At 50.4% G+C, this 17667-nt stretch overlaps 1 protein-coding gene across 5 annotated transcripts in view; it reads right to left on the bottom strand.

Moving 5' to 3' along the window:
* ABITRAM (actin binding transcription modulator) overlaps positions 1–17667 on the bottom strand; it is a 124518-nt gene that overhangs the window by 93261 nt on the left and 13590 nt on the right. The window contains exons 2-3 of one of the 5 annotated variants that reach the window (XM_029589986.1): positions 9688–9777; positions 254–298 (exon numbers count right to left, since the gene is read on the bottom strand). The exons of 3 other annotated variants lie outside the window; for them this stretch is intronic. The gene's annotated coding sequence lies outside the window, so the exon portion shown is untranslated. The remainder of the gene's footprint in view (positions 1–253; positions 299–9687; positions 9778–17667) is intronic. One more of the 5 variants, XM_029589985.1, reaches the window with a different exon arrangement.

Raw genomic sequence — 17667 nt, 5'->3', positions numbered from 1 at the left:
AAATCCATGCAGAGATCTCCAGATCTTATGCTGGCAAAGATCAGCAAAAAAAAGGGGGAGAGAGAAAAGCAGCCAATTACCGACAAAATGGTTGCTGGAAAAGAAAAAGGGACTATAGGTACCTTGGCAGGTGCGGCCGTGGAATGAGCTCACTGCTTGCAGTTATTGCAGCTATAACTGGCAGACTGTATACCATTTCAGAACAAATTGCCAATTTTAAAAAAAAAAACAAAAACAAAAAAAACACACTTACCGAGTTTGGGGCCACGGTTGGATTCTCTTGAAGGGCAAGCATCCGCTGTGGAGGATGATGCATTAGTGGCAATGGGTAAGATAAGAAAAATTGAATTGATTATAGTGCCAATTGAAGATAAGATTGATGAGTTAGAAAATTGGTCTCACTGCAATAATTTATGGTTCATGGGTTTTGATGAAGCAATAGAGGAAAATAGACTGGCAGAGGGTATTAACCACATGATTACCTGAAGCACTTGTTCTCTCTAACAAGATGGGCCCTATTTTAATTGAAAGAACTCATAGGCTTGGAAGCCAAGAAAGATAATGATAAACATCCGAGAGTGGTAATAGCCAAACTTCTTAACTTTGCACAAAAACAGCAGATTTTGCAGGCTTACCGAAAGACATCACTATTTCAATAATAGAACTGCATAATTAGAATTTTCCAAGATTACTCATCAAAAGTATCCACTAAGAGAAAAGAGGTTGTCCTACTTTGTTCATTCTGGTGGCTAAAGAGATTTGTTTTCACTTTGCAATTCCCAGCTAGACTGGAATGAGGATGGATGCAAATATTTGATAAACTTGAGGCAGCAAACAATAGATAGAATCTATGGATAAATAAAGTAGTGAATCATAAGCAAAAGGTCAGCATGTTTACCGACCGTTAGAACACTGGAAAGCTCTCTACTGCAAGCACTAAGGAGACACCTGATATACCGTAGATAAATTTTATTTCCCGTAGATAAGCAGCATAAATTAGCCATGCGTCTGGGACGTCCTCCAGGCAGCCAGATGGCGGAGTTCTCTTAGAAGATAGTCTTTTAGTGCAGTGCGTCTGCGTGGATGTCCCACGCAGCCCCGGTTCTCTCCTCAGTCCGTTTTTTTTCCCACGTGCCTAACAGCACGTGGAACTCCTCTCTCTGAGAGAAAATGAACACAATCTTCAATAAAAAAAAAAAAAAGGGAATTTTTTTCACCATGCTGCAGCGCCTGGCTTTAAATTCTGCCAGTGCAACAAGATCATGTTCGTGACCAATGGCCACTCGAAGTGTTACCTGTGCCTCGGTCCGGACCACGAGCAGGCAACTTGCAGGGACTACGGTACGCATGTCACCCCAGGCCCAGCAGCAGCGGGCCGCGTGGATCGCAAAACTGAAGAAGCAGCATTTGGGCTCGTATGTCCCCAGTGAGGGGTTTGCCCAGTCCCTCCCCGGGACCTTCTCAGGCCACCAAAGTGTCGACGCATTCGCAGAGCCTCCCTTGGTAGGGCCTCCCAGTCCGTCGCCGAAGCGAGCTCCCATCATACCGACGCACGGAGCAGGGATGCGTCAATACCTCCACCGCTGCCATCAGCGCTACTCGGCTTCGAGCCCCGATGCACTGATGCAGCTGCGTCGCAGCATCAACTGCAACGAACATACTGTGAAGCACAAGCCACAAAATGTTGATAACCCACTGATGCAAAACGGCACCGATGCCAACTCCACCGACACAGAGAGCTCCTAAAGCCCCGAAGAAGCATTCTTCCGGGCATAAACACCCTAAGACGCTTCTCCTCTGTTAGTTGTGGACTCTGATGTGGAACCGGCATCCCCAGCCGCCTCTCACATTTCCTCTGCCTCATCCAGAGTGTACTCGGGCCTGTCCACCGCCTCTCAGCACAGGGACAAATCACACCTTCAGGAGCCATTGAAGAAGATAGATAAGTGCCCGCCTAAGGATACCCACCGATCAAGGGAACCCAACTTGGACATACTCCTGGCAGCGGTACCACCCAGGGGTGTTCCCAGAGAACCTCCACCTGCCCCCCAGGACACCTTAACCTCTCAAGCCACGTCACAGGTCTCAGCTCATCTTATCTCAATTCCTCCGCAGGAGAGCCTCAGTCCGGGATCTCCTTCTCCTTGCCCCCACTCTCCAGCTTCCCCTAATGGGGAAGATTCCCCCCAAGCTCCTTCCACTTCTCCGGGATCCTCCACCAGATATCCTTCAGATTCTGTGGAGGGCCACCAGAACTGGTATCACCACCTGAGGATCTTCAATACTCCAAATTTGTGGAGAAGGTCGGGCAACGTTTGAACATCGAGACCCGGAAAATACCTGACCCGAGAGCAGAAGTGCTGGGTATCCTAAAGATATTGGAATCTCCTTCGAAATTCACTGCCTTGCCCTCCCACGCCATCTTAGATGCAGTGAAGACCAGAGTCTGGGAATCTCCGTTTGCCGGCCCGCCCACCTCCCGCAAAATAAATCTAAAGTTCCATATGAAGCAATCGCCATTCTACTTCCATGGTACAGCTTCCACATGCTTCAGTCATAGTGAAGTCTGCGATGCAGAAAGCAAAGAAGTCACATCGGCATTCGAACACGCCCCCGGGAAAAGACCCCAAGTACCTGGATTGACTTCAGGAAGCGTCTTTCAGTTGGGGATGCTCAATGACAAAATTCAGCAGCACCAATTTTTATATTACGCAATACCTCAACAAGTATCAGAAATCACTAAAACCACTAGTACAAGAGGCTTCCCCGGACCACTGACCTCCTGACCAATCCATGACCTAGAGGAGGGGCTGCGGCACCTAATCCGCACCATTTTATGAGGCCTTTGACACCTCAGCCAGATCTACAGCAAACGCCATTGCTGCGCGTCGTTTGGTATGGCTTCGGGCGAGTGCGATTCGTGAAGACGTGCACGAAAAGCTGGCCGACCTCCTTTGTCTCCCGGACAATCTTTTTGGGGACAAGTTACGGGAGATGGCCACCTTCTGCTCCTTGAGTTGTGCTACTATCATGTCGCTAACCGTCCCTTTGGATTCAGCGGCTACCAGGCACTACTACCCATCATATAGGAAGCCTGACTACCAGCAGCGTACTAGAGGCCTTACCTATCCTACCGACCTCAACTGTATCTGCCAGCTCACCCACAGCCGACGGCTCGTCAGCACCAGCTCCTTCCTTGACAGCCTCGCCCGCCTCAGGACATCAATCCCCCTAAGCCCCCACAAGGTTTTTAGGGAACATGAGACTATCTCTACCACTACCAGTGGGGGGCAGGCTCTTCCACTTTCTTCCAGCATGGAAGGCGATCACCTCCGACCATTGGGACCTAACGATAATCAAGGATGGCTACTCCAATTTTGCATCCATTCTGTCTATTCCGCATGAAGTGCACCAAAGACAGTTCGATGCACAGCGCAGATCTTTACAGGAAGAAATCACCAAATTACTCCACCAGAGCTGTATTCGCAAGCTGTCCCCTACTCAGTTCCACCAAGGGTTCTACTCCCAATACTTCCTCATCTCTAAGAAGTCAGGAGGTTTATGACCCATCCTGGATCTGCGTTCTCTCAACAAGTACCTAACCAGGGAGAAGTTCAAGATGACATCTCTCAAGTCCATCCTGCCCTTCCTTCGTCCCAACGACTGGATGTGCTCACTCGACCTCAAGGATGCTTATTCGTATATCCCGATGCATCCTGGCCAGGGCCTGTGCTTCATAGCCCAATGACCGCCAACTTCCAATACAAGGTGCTTCCCTCGGGCCTTTTCTCGGCCCCCAGGGTATTCACGAAATGCCTAGCAGTAGCAGTGGCTCACCTTTGGAGGCAGGGGATTCAACTGTTCCCTTACCTAGACGACTGGCTGCTGGTAGCCCCAAGTCCCTCACTCCTGCACGATCATCTACTGGTGACCATCCGCTGTCTGGATAGCCTAGGATTGCTCGTCAACTATGAGAAGTCAAATCTGCAACCCGCTCAGACCCTGCAAGTCATTGGGGCTTGCATCGACACCATCCGAGACAGAGCCTTCCTCCCAGACTCTTGCTCTTACGTCGCTAGCCAAGCATCTCCACGGTGCCACCAGTGCCCCTGCCCACCTGATCCTGACCATCCTTGGACACATGGCCACGCCTGTTTATGTTGTTCCCCACACTCGCCTCCACATGCATCATCTTCAAAGGGCCTGAAATCCCAATGGAGCCAGTTCTTCAATCCTCTCTCCACTCATCTTCACTCCCAGCATGAAATGGGATTTGGAGTGGTGGCGTAACACCATCGGGGCTCTGACAGGAGCGCTGCTATGCCCCCCAGCACATCACATCGTCCTCACCACCGATGCCTCCACCAAAGGGTGGGGTACCCACCTTCGTCCACCTCCCGACTCAAGGCCTGTGTTCCAACTGGGAGCGATTGCACAGATCAACCTCCTGGAGCTCCGAGCCATTCGGAACGCTCTTCGGGCTTTCGAATGCTCACTATGGGGAAAGACAGTGATGATCCACATGGACAACCAGGTCGCAATGTTTTACATCACAAAGGAGGGTCCAGTTCCTGGAACCTGTGCAGAGAGGCATGTATGGATCCTGGAATGGGCGGAGAGGTCAATCACCCTGCAGGCCACTTACCTTCTGGGCATACTCAACTCCAGAGTGGACAGGCTGAGCCAGATCTTCCATCCCCACAAGTGGGAACTTCGTCAGAACGTGGCGGAAAGACTCTTTCAAACCTGGGTCTTTCCTTTGTGTCGATCTTTTTGCTACAGAGTGAAATCGGAAGTTACAGACCTTCTTCTCTGTGTACCCTAATACCCAGCACCTAGCTCAGGATGCATTCCTCATCACCTGGATGTGGGGGGGGGGGGGGTGGGGGGTCTTCTCTACGCTTTCCCTCCCATTTCTCTCATATCTCGCACATTCCAGAAGAGCATCGCAGACAACGCAGATCTGATACTTATTGCTCTAGCTTGGCCCAGACAACCGTGGTACACCTATCTAGTTTCGGCTATCTGTGGACACACCAATCCCCCTAGGTAACAGTTCGAACCTGCTCACCCAGGAGGTGTGCTCCCTGCTTCACCTCTTACTCATCCCTGCATCTCACTGCTTGGATTGAAAGGGTTGTACTCCACCACCTGAACCTCTCCTTGCAGCTTCAAGACATCCAATTTCCTCCAGGAAACCCTCCACCAAAGAATTATCAGAGGAAGTGGGTCTGATACTGTAACTGGTGCTCAGAAAACAGAATGGACCCCTTCACCTGCTCTCCCGAGCAACTGCTGGAATACCTCCATCTGCTCTATTGAAAGGGGCTGGCCACGGCGTCGTTCAGAGCCCATCTCAGTGCCATAGCGGCCCTACCATTCCTTTCACAACGAGGCTCCAATCTCCTGCCACCCACTCATCTCCAAATTTATGAAGGGTGTTCTATACTTGAGGCCTCCAATCCGGAAACCTCCATTTCCATGAGACCTAAAAACGTAGTCCTGGAGCAACTAATGCTACCACCCTTCGAGCCTCTGGACATTGTCATCCCAGATTCCTCTCCTGGAAGTTGCTATTCCTAGTCACCCTGACCTTAGCGAGACACGTCAGCAAGTTGCAAGCACTAGTGCACTACTCTCCATACCTAGAATTCTACAAGGATAAGGTTACACGGAGTCCACACCAAGCACTCCTTCCCAAGGTGGTTTCAGTCTTCCACCTCAACCAGACCATTGCTCTTTTGACCTTTTATCCAAAGCTGCATAACAATGATGGTGAACCGAGTCTCCATACATTGGACTGCAAGCGCGCACTTGCTTACTATAAACGTCAGACTTACTCCATGCACAAAGCCTCCCAGCTTTTTGTTTCATTCAACCCGAATGCCCCGGGACTTCCAGTTTCCAAGAGAACCCTTTCGTCCTGGATCTCAAACTGCATACAATTCTGCTATCAGAAACAATTGTAAACTTTAGCAACCTCCCCTAAGGCTCACCAAGTCTGCGCTGTGGCAGCTTCCATTGCACACCTTCATGAGGTACCCATTCAGGACATCTGCAGGGCTGACACCTGGTCTTCTCTACACATGTTCACATCCCACTACTGCCTGGACAGACCGCAGCAGACGCGGACATGGGCAGAACTATCCTCAAATCGGGTACTTCTTGAACACTGAAAAGCCAACAGTCAAGAACTGTCCGCCTACATTCTCTACTGTCTTGAGCACCCTATCTGACCTCACTGTCAGGTCATACTCAGAGACTTTGCGCTCAACACATCAGCTGGGGACTCCAGCTGCTTATCTACGGGGAAAGAGCAAGTTTGCTTACCATAGATAGCAGGATGAATTAGCCATGCTGATCCTCCCGGCTCCCCGGACATTTGTTTTTCCACTTCCGTCTTGCTTGGAAACGGACTGAGGAGGACCGGGGCTGCGCGGGAACACCCATGCAGGTGCACTGTACTAAAAGACTATCTTCTAAGAGAGCTCTGCCACCTGGCCGCCTGGAGGACGTCCCAGACAGCATGGCTAATTCATGCTGCTTATCTACGGTAAGCAAACTTGCTCTTTTATTGTGTTCCTTTTAGCATGTAGAATGTCTGCTACTGTAACTGTTAAGGAGACAATAATATGGCTACTTTTATTCTGTTGTATACCTATATCCTGGGTGCAACTGGGTCTTCAATAACAGCGCTGAAGTACAAGGCACCTGAAAGTGATACTAAACCATCTTGCAAGAAAATGGCGGATTAACCAGCGATTACTGCAGGAATAACCCTGTGAGCATGATGTGTTGGTATTGGAGGCATTAGCACATTAAAAGAATTTGCTTTAACAATACCGTTAAAAGTTAATGATGTTGTACTAGTCCTGAGGGTTATTGGAAACAGTTTTGTGCACAAAGTGCTTTCATTGTAAAGTGATTTGACATGGGATAGGAAAATTGTAGAGTGGGGGATGGCACCTGCTCGCACACATGAGCAACTTTCTCTCCTTGTGAGAGCGTTCTTAAAATGGTTTTTAAAGAAAGGAAATGGTGGAATAAAAGGAAGAATATTGGGATGATGAGGGAATAGGGAACTGGGGGGGAGGGGGTTTAAATATTTGGGTCAGTGGCAGGGGAACGCGATTTGGGTGATTAAGACAAAAGGTTGAAGTGTAAACATTCTGCATATTGAATGATTGTAAATTGCTTATGGCACTAATTCTCTGGAGGAGAACTGAGATGAATCAAGGAAATTTAATATGGAGGCATATAATCTACATTTATGAGCACAAATCATTTTTAAACGATTAATTAGTTGATATATGTGACATGGAACATAGCAGGGATGGGATCTCCTGTCAAAAGGGAAAAAGTTATCACATCAATAGATTAAAAACAATGTAATATTACAAGAAACACATATGAATAACAAACACAAAAAATAAAGGAAAACGTGGTTATAATCAAGTATTTTTTTTCTTCAGGAACATTCAACACAGTGGAGTTGCCATTCTATTGCACAAGAATGTGTCCTTTTATATTAGAGAAAACCTGAGCAGACAATGAAGGCCGGTTCATTTTGATTAAGGGGAAACTTTTTGGGAAACCAATTAATGTAGATTCACTATATGCTCCAAACAAATATATTCATTCTTTTTTCATTACATTGGTAACAAGTCTATTAGAATTGGAAACTGCACTAGTAATCATGGGTGTGAATTTAACTGTGTGGGGGATGTTACTTTAGACAAAATGTTCAAATTCCAACTATACATAGGCTGAGTAGGGGAAAAGAGATTCAGTTTCTTTGCAATAATCTTTCCCTATTAAACATATGGATAGTCCTCCTCCCCGAGGAGAGATTATACCCATCATCTTTAGGGCTCATCCATCTAAGTCTCAAATAGGCTACTTCTTGCTTTCGGTAGGGCTGTTTGACCAAATAAATGTATATAGATTGGAGCCCTAGTTATTTCAGATCATTGTCCAATATTATGTACCCTGAGGCACCTGACTACTTCTAGCTCATCCATAAACTGGTGTCGCTTTTGTTTGACGTTGTACCAGCCTTGGCTGCAATTTAAACAGTTGGAACCTTTTCATCAAGAGTTCTCTAGCTTTTACTGCAACAATCATTCCTCGATATGCTCCTGTTGACATTCTGAGTACTTTTCAGATCCTATATTTGTCTTGGTACAATGGTCCTGTATACATTGCCACCCCGGTGGCTTCCCTGTTTATTAATCTGTGCATACTTAAGTATTTAACTCTTCTACCTCCTCTCCTACATATAATCTGTTAGCTATGACATCTTGAATTTTTTACACATTGATTTGACTGCATGAGAGATTCCTGTCAACAGTTTGTCAATCAATCATATTCTATCACATGTGATTCATCCCTCCCGATGCAGCCCTAGCAAAACATGGTTCCAGTCTGGAGACCAATTTCCTAATAAATGTTTTGCTAACTTGGAACTATACATTCTCTGTTGTTAATTTGTTGGTCTTTAACTCCATTTATTTGGACCATTTAAACAAACCTTTTCAACACATCTGCTGTACTGTCTGGTTTTATAGTGTGTTCGCTCTTCGTTCCACATCTTTTTGTGGATCTGTTAAGAAACAGACATGCACCTATGCCTGAGGAACTGCACATTTTCAAAACTTTTTTTTTTTTAATTTTGGTTTTCTTAATGTACAAGGGGCAGCAAGGAAACAGAGGATCTCTAAAGACCCCCAGAGATTTAGCTATATTTGGGGGCATTGTTTGGGCTGCTTTAAGAAGATAGCAGCCCTAGGATGTGGGGCCACCATAGAGTGTTGCAGAGCAGGGGCACTTTGCTGCAGTAAATTCCCCAGCTGAATTTACTACCAGAAATAATTCCACAAGATGTAAAAAAACAGCAGTACCAATTTCCGCAGCTTTGTGATTCTTGTGGTATTTTAAAAATAGCTAATCTAGCTTACCATGGCATTCACGGTCTAACAACCAACTTTAAATTGACACTCATCAATACCTGCGGTGCTTTTATCATACCATTGTCGTATTTATGCATTTGATTATTTATGTACCACTTCATAGTGATGTACTGCCTCAGTTACTCGCATATTTTATTTACTCACTCTGCTACTCTATTACATTAATAGGCTGAAATGTATTTATACATTTGATTATTTAAGTACCGTTTCATAGTGATGTACTGCCTCAGTTACTCACATATTTTATTTACTCACTCTGCTACTCTATTACATTAATAGGCTGAAATGTAAATATTGCTCGGTTCTATCTCTCCCCTCTTCCAGCTCCAAGTTAATTTCCCTATTTTATTGTAACTTTCTCACATCCTCTATCTGATCCACTATATCTAAAGTTCTCACATCCTCTATCTGATCCACTATATCTAAAGTTCAAGGTTCTTATTGAGAACATTGTTTACGTTTATTGAGAACATTGTTTACGTTACGTTATGCTTTACACACTCTGTTAATTGTAAACCGGGTTGATGTGATGCATGTCATGAAACTCGGTATAACAAAAACAATAAATAAATAAATAAATAACATCTCCACTGGGTTAAAAAGTGGCCAAATCCAGCCACAAAATGGCTAATTTGAAAGCCCTTGCTCCTAGAATGGCTTGTACTGTAACATCACGTGGCAAGTAGGCAGCACGAGTATCCCTTCTCCTCTGACTTACATTAATGAGGTAGACAATCAGGTTCGAGGGTGGGTGGTGCTCTGGGTGTCCCCTTCCCTGGAAATCTGGCTCCTTTCCATCCTCCTGAGGCTCAAATGATGAATAAAAAACAAAACAAGACTAACCAGTGCAAAAATAGCTCTGGTTCCGTTTACGATAGCAACATTGTATAGAAGCCGGAAATATTTAGTAGGAAGAAGAGTACAAGGCTTTTGAAAATTGCTAAATACATGCTATAAAACTGACAATAGGCTTTGCTCGCATTAAGTGCATTTAATGTGGTCAAACAGACTTTTGAATATTGCTATGATAGTTATGTTACATTTACATTTTTTCTTTGAATATTTTTCCCAATTGTGTTTTGATTAACTTTCTACAGAGGCAATAGCTTACAAAATTCCACCCCATGCTTAGAGATCAGCAAAACAAATGAACTAGTTGGGAGTACCTTCTCTTCCCTGTACGTACAGGATCAGTCCAGACGGTGGGTTTATGTCCCCCGTCCAGCAGATGGAGTCAGAGTAAACTTCGAGGGTGCTGGTATATAAACTGGTGCACCCTCCTAGATCCTCAGTATCTCTCTGACTCCAGCAGATGTGAGGAGGGGATCTCGTTGTGTCCCCAGATTAGGGTTTATTACTCTGTATATTCTTACTATTCTTATCTCTTTACTGATGGATCGAGTTATTTAAAAAAAAAAAAAAAAAAAAAGAAATCTTTGTTCCTGTCAGAAGGGAGCCGGGGATTCTTGGCTCCTCTGATCATACTGCCATCAGGACTGCCTCCTACCTCGTTTCTTTACCTCTCTCTGTGATTCAGGGGTAAGCTTGGGGGTAGTCTTTTTATTACTTTGTGTTCCTTTGTTTTTCAGCGCAGGTTTAAGATTCTGAGGTGGATGCTGGTGGGGCCAGCCTCTCCCCTCCTCCTCGTCGCGGCGCCTCACCTCCCCCCGCGGCTCTGCGACGCTTAATTCCCCAGGGCCGCAGACGGCACGGAGGTCCCATTCCCCTGCCATCCCCGGGGTTGAGGGTGTTTGGGCGCGTGGCTGAGGGTACGGCGAGCCCGCTCTTCCTGCGCCGCGATCTCAAGCTTTCCCGGGGGGGGGGGGGTTCCTCCCGGTGTGCTGCACTCGCTTTACCCTCGCGCGATGCAAACGCGCGCGCTGTCCGTCCTGCGGCGGTCCGGGCCAGGGCGCCTCGAGGGATGGGCCATGCGGTCGTTGTCTCCCCAGGGGGGAGACGAGCGCCGCCCCGCCGACAATTTCGCCACCGCGCCCGGAGCGCTGCGGGCCTCGAGGGCTAGCCCCGCCCCCGTCTTTGGCGGGAGCGGCGGCCATCTTAGATTTAGAGTGCAGAGCGGACTCGGACGCGGAGGAGCCCACAGATGATTTTTTGCCTTCAGCCCCCCCGACCTCAGACTCGGGGCCTCTGCCTTCCACATCCGGACCCCCCAGGGACCCACTGCCCTCTCCCTCGGTGGGTCCGCTCTCTTTTTCAGCGGACTTTGTGGTGCTCATGCACAGGCGTATCTACAGAGCCTGAGCCCTCAGGGGGGGGCAGGTTCTCTCCTCCCCCCGCCAAGGGCTCCCAGGCCCTCGGGAGTTGCGGCGGCGGTACCGGGGATCGGAGGGGGCGGCACCAGGCTGCCACTGAGTATACCTCTCTCCCTGGGGGGCCCGACACCCTCGCCAAACTTGGGGGGTGACCCAGTGTCACAAGTGGATGACGATTTGACCTTAGCAGCGCACCTGGAATGCGATGATCCGCGGGGTCCTTCGCATCTTTCGCAAGGAGGAATTGGCGGATCTCATTCCCCACGTTCTCAAGGAGTTGGACCTCGACCTCCCGTGGAACCCCCGGGACCCCCGGCTCCCTCCGTGGCCTCGGCTACCTCTAAGGGTTGACCCTGTCCTGGCAGGGCTGCGTCCCATAGCGAAGACATTTCCCATTCATGATTCATTTCTTCATCTTCTTGTGCGAGAGTGGGATAACCCGGAGGCGTCCCTTCGGGTCGGCAGAGCGATGGACAAGCTCTACCCTCTTCCGGGGGACTTTCTGGACCTGCTCAAGGTCCCCAAGGTGGATTCAGCGGTGTCCGCCGTCACCAAGAGAACTACTATCCCGGTCCACAGGGGGCACTGCGCTGCGGACATTTCGGATAGAAAGCGGAGGTCGCCCTCAAGCAGATCTTCGAAGTCTCGGCGCTGGGGGTCCGGGCGGCTATCTGCGGTTCGCTGACTCAGAGAGCCGGGCTTCGATGGGTGTGCAACAGCTCCTCACCTCGCAACAGCTACCGCCCGAGGAGGCAGCCCAAGCTGACCGTCTGGAGGCGGTCATTGCTTACGGGGCGGATTCCCTGCACGACCGGCTGAGGGTCCTGGCGAGGACCATGGCTTCAGCCGTCTCTGCCAGAAGACTCCTGTGGCTCAGGAATTGGGCGGCGGACGCCTCCTCCAAGGCGAGTCTGGGAGCTCTGCCCTTCAAGGGCAGGTTTCTCTTTGGTGAAGACCTTGATCAGATCATCAAGACCCTGGGGGGAAAATTCGGTCCACAGGTTGCCTGAGGACCGGCAGCGTGGTTTTCGTTCGTACTCTGGAGCTTCCAGGAATCGCTACCGCGCCCAGAGGCGTTACCGAGGCGCCAGGACGCAGAGCCCTAGGACACCTTCCACTAGGTCGCAACCGTGGATGCGGCCCTTTCGGGGTCGCAGACCGGCCAGGGATCCTCGACTCAGGGAGCCTCAGGCAAGTCTTCACAATGATGTCAGGCCCAGTCCACTCCTCGCTGCCCCGTATTGGAGGTCGCATCGCTTTGTTTCGCGAGGAATGGACCAACATCACCACGGACCAATGGGGTCCTGGATATTGTAAGAGACGGTTACGCGTTGGAATTTGTGCGGGCCCCCAGGGATCGGTTCGTCTTCTCCCCCTGCGGGTCAAGCCTCAAGCGACAGGGGGTGCAGCACACGCTGGACAGGCTGCTGACCCTGGGAGCCATCTCGCCCGTCCCCCTTCGGAGAGGTGGGGCTCGGGGCATTATTCGATTTTTACTTTCGTGGTTCCCAAAAAGGACGGAGCTTTTCGTCCCATCCTGGACCTCAAGGAGATCAACAAGGTGCTCCGGGTCTCCAAGTTTCGCATGAAACTCTCCGCTCTGTCATTGCGGCGGTTCATCAAGGGGAATTTCTTAGCCTCCCTCGACCTCACGGAAGCGTATCTACATATCCCTATTCATCCAGCCCATCACAGAATTCCTTCGATTCAAAATCCTGGGTCAACATTTTCAGTTCCAGGCGCTGCCCTTCGGCCTGGCGACCGCGCCCAGAAACCTTCACAAAGATTTATGGTGGTGGGTAGCGGCCGCGCTCCGGAAGGAGGGCATTCTGGTTCACCCTTACTTGGACGACTGGCTCATTCGTGCGAAGTCTCTGTCGCAGGGACGGGCGGCGGTCGACAGGGGTGGTATCTTTCCTTCAGTCCCTTGGCTGGGTGGTGAACTTCAGCAAGAGCAGTCTGCGGCCAGCCCAACAGTTGGATTTCCTGGGAGCACGGTTCGACACGGCTCTGGGCAAGGTCTTCCTGCGTCCGGACAAGGCTCAAGCGCTGCGGGATCTCATCGTCCGGTTTGCGTCTCTGCAGACTCACACGGCGTGGGACTATCTCCAAGTCCTGGGTTCCATGGCGTTTGCGATCAGCTTGGTGCCCTGGGCTTTCGCACACCTGAGGCCTCTGCAAATGTCCTTGCTCTCGAGATGGAAACCAGTCTCCCAGGATTACCAGGCGATTCTCCCTCTTCCCCCGGCCGCCCGGTCCAGCCTGAGGTGGTGGCTGGACCCCATGAACCTAGCTCAAGGATGTTCCCTGGAAACGCTGGACTGGGTAGTGGTCACTACCGATGCAGGTCTGTCCAGTTGGGGAGCAGTATGTCTCCGGAGCTCGGCGCAGGGCAGGTGGACAGGGGATCAGTCTACCTGGTCAATCAACCGCCTGGAGACAAGGGCGGTTCGTCTAGCCCTGGTGCAGTTCCTGCCTCTGATCAGAGGGCGAGTGGTTCGAGTCCTCTCAGACAATGCGACAACGGTGGCATACATCAACCGACAGGGGGGCACCAGGAGTCGCCTTGTCGCGTGGGAGGCCGCGCGACTGATGGCGTGGGCGGCGCGTTTCCTGGATCAGCTGGCGGCATCCCACATTGCCGGAGTGGGACAACATTCAAGCGGACTTTCTAAGTCGTCAAGCGTTGGATCCGGGGGAGTGGTCTCTCTCCGACGAGGCGATGTCGCTGATCTCCCGTCGGTGGGGGACGCCGGCGATGGATCTCATGGCTGTCCCGCCGCCAACGCCAAAAGCTCCTCGGTTCTTCAGCCGCAGAAGGGGAGCGCGGCGCGGAAGGCGTCGATGCTCTGGCTCTGCCATGGCCCACTCAGATTCTACTTTATGTCTTTCCCCCCCTGGCCTCTGGTGGGAAAGGTGATTCGGAGGGTGGAACGGCACCACGGGCAGGTCATCATAGTGGCTCCGGAATGGCCGTGGCGCCCGTGGTTTGCGGATCTGCTCGGCGTGTCCGTGGACGGTCCACTCCGACTCGCGCACCTTCCACGGCTTCTGCGTCAGGGCCCAGTATTTTTGGAACAGGCGGAACCCTTCTGTCTCGCGGCGTGGCTTTTGAGAGGAGGGCGCTCCTGAACAGGGGCTACACTATTCCCGTGGTGGACACACTCCTCAGGGCGCGTAAGACTTCAACGTCGGTCGCCTACGTGAGGGTCTGGAAGGTCTTTGAAGTTTGGTGCTCGGCGCGGGGGGCCCTCACGACAGCAGCTTCCCGTCAACACATCCTGGCGTTCTTGCAGGATGGGCTGGAAAAAGGTCTTTCCTACAATTCGCTCCGAGTGCAGATGTCGGCCCTCGCGTCCTTGGCTCGCGCCTCCGGCGGACCGGATCCGTCGGCTCATCCGGATATATCCCGGTTCCTCAGGGGAGTTAAGCAACTTGCGGCCGCCGGTGCGTCCTCTTTGTTCCTCCTGGAACCTCAACTTGGTGCTGAGAGCCCTGGGGGGGCTCCCCTTCGAGCCCTTGCGTCACGCTTCCATCAAGGACGTCACCTTGAAGACGATTTTCCTGGTTGCAATAGCCTCGGCAAGGCGTATCTCGGAGCTACAGGCATTGTCGTGCAGGGAGCCCTTCCTGCGGTTCACGGACTCCGGGGTCTCCCTGCGGACGGTTCCTTCGTCCTTGCCGAAGGTGGTCTCCTCGTTTCACATGAACCAGGTGGTGGAGCTTCCAGCCTTCCCAGGGGACGCCCCTGGGACGCTCCGGTGCCTGGACGTCAAACGAGCGCTTCTTCGCTACTTGGAGGTGACGAATGACTTTCGACTCTCGGACCATCTCTTTGTCCTCTGGTCTGGGGCTAGAAAGGGCAGGCAGGCGTCCAAGACTACCATCGCACGCTGGCTCAAGGAGGCGGTGGCTGCTGCTTACATTGGTTCCGGGAAAGATCCTCCGGTGGGTATTAGGCGCATTCGTTGCGAGCCCAGGCCACTTCCCATGCAGAGGCTCAGCTCGTCTCCATACAAGAAATCTGCCGGGGCGGCGACTTGGAAGTCTCTCCACACTTTTGCCAAACACTACCGACTCCACGTACCGGTGGCGGAGTCTGGTTCATTTGGGGACAGGGTGCTTCGAGCAGGATTCTCAGAGACCCACCCGGTGTAGGGAAGCTTTGGTACATCCCACCGTCTGGACTGATCCTGTACGTACAGGGAAAAGAAAATTACTTCTTACCTGCTAATTTTCGTTCCTGTAGTACTAGGATCAGTCCAGACGCCCACCCGGTATGAACCTGCTCGATTGTTCTCTACTGTCCTTCTGTCCGCTACTCCTTCCCCCTAGGGAGTAGTGGTCTTTGTGTGTTGTTTATGTTTGACAGTTCTCATTGCATGTTGCATAAATTTGTTCACTGTTTCAATCTTTTGGTTGAGTTTATGCTTGATCCATCATCCTTGGTCTGTCCAGTTTTCTGGCTTGGCTTTGATATTCTCGATACTGAGGATCTAGGAGGGTGCACCAGTTTATATACCAGCACCCTCGAAGTTTTACTCTGACTCCATCTGCTGGACGGGGGACATAACCCACCGTCTGGACTGATCCTAGTACTACAGGAACGAAAATTAGCAGGTAAGAAGTAATTTTCTTATAACTTATTCCCCAAATCTTAATCAACATCCCTATCCTTTAGTTCTACTTTGACTGTTTTAGCCACCTTATATTATTTTTACATTTCACTCATTTTACAAATGTTATAACTTTATTCTATCATTACAAGTTTAATCTCTCCGTTGAGTAATTATTTAGGGATAGTCACCCTTGCAAAGTACACGGATACTTTTACCATGCATATTTTGAAATGATCTGTAGTTTTCTATTTGAAAATGAGTTAATGTAGCCTCACAAATCTGCTTCACTTTTTTGAAGGAGTTAATAAACATGAACCGGTAGATGTAGTGTATTTGGATTTTCAGAAGGCGTTGACAAAGTTCTTCATCAGAGGCTTCCAAGAAAAGTAAAGAGTCATGGGCTAGGAGGCGATGTCCTTTCGTGGATTACGAAACTGGTCAAAAGACAGGAACAGAGAGTAGGATTAAATGGACAATTTTCTCAGTGGGAATGGGCAGTGGAGTGCCTCAGGGATCTGTATTGGGCCCCATACTTTTCAATATATTATAAAATGATCCGGAAAGAAATACGACAAGTGAGGTAATCAACTTTGCAGATGATACAAATTATTCAGAGTAGTTAAATCACAAGCAGATTGCGATAAATTGCAGGAAGACCTTGTGAGATTGGTAAATTGGGCATCCAAATGGCAGATGAAATTTAATGTGGATAAGTGCAGGTGATGCATATAGGGAAAAATAACCCATGCTATAGAATGTTAGCTCCTAATATGGAACCTATCACCCAAGAGATCTAGGCGTCATAGTGGATAACACATTGAAACTGTCGGTTTCAGTGTGCTGCGGCAGTCAAATAGCAAACAATGTTGGGAATTATTAGAGAGTGTTGCGATCCCCCCCTGCTGCTGCGCTGCAGGAGGTCTCTTACCTTCCTCTGGAGGCCGCTCTGAAGCCAGGGCCTCGCCTGCGCATCATCCAGGACTTGTTCCAGGGCCTGAGAGGCCTAGCTGTGCCTGTGGCTTGCATGCCCTCAGCGTTTGGACTTCCTGTTGGGCGACGCCCTTCCCTAGGGGCTGGCCCGCAGCTCTCCACCTGACTTATAGGACCAGCGGTGGGCGGTCCTGACTAACTCCTCCCAGGGAGTTGCCTGCAACCTCCAGTATTAAGGACTTGCTTGTCAGTTCCTCAGGGCCTTCGATCAGGCCTTACAGTTGGCTGTAACCGTGCTGATCCAGGTCTTCAATGGTTCCTTGTCCAGTGTCTTTGCCTGATGTCCGCTCCTGTTTCTGCCAGCCGTATGGACTTCGGATGTGAGTATCCCAGCATCGGAGTTCCTGTGCGCCTGGGTCTTCCCCGCACCCTCCTTCTCAGCGTGGTCCGCGACCAGCCTTCCTGGGCTGTGTAGGGCGCGTCTGGGACAGGGTGGTCCGCGACTCAGTCCCACGGGTGGCTGAGTAGGGCGCCCTGATGGACAGTGCAATGTTCCCGTCCAGCCTTGTCTCCAGTGTCTGCTTCAGCCCTTGCCCGTATGTCTTCCTGTCTCTGCCTTGACCTGGTTCCTGAGCCTTCTGTCCTGTTGGGCCCTGGAGTGGCCAACAGGAGGGATTCGTCCCACGGGCTCTTGAGCTTCTGCCAGCCGAGGGGGCTTCGGATGTGAGTATCCCAGCATTGGAGTTCCTGCTCGCCTGGACCTTTCCTGTGTCTCGCTTCAGCCCTTGCCCTGGTGTCTCAGTCTTGCTTCAGCCTGCTTCTGCCCCGTCTGATGTCTTCAGTTTAAGGACTCCGTCTGCCCTCGCCTCTGTCGGCATG

The sequence above is a fragment of the Rhinatrema bivittatum genome, chromosome 2 (genome assembly GCF_901001135.1).
Source record: "Rhinatrema bivittatum chromosome 2, aRhiBiv1.1, whole genome shotgun sequence".
Lineage (NCBI taxonomy): Eukaryota > Metazoa > Chordata > Amphibia > Gymnophiona > Rhinatrematidae > Rhinatrema > Rhinatrema bivittatum.
Note: the sequence above shows the minus strand (reverse complement) of the source record. Positions and strands in the feature narration are given on the sequence as shown.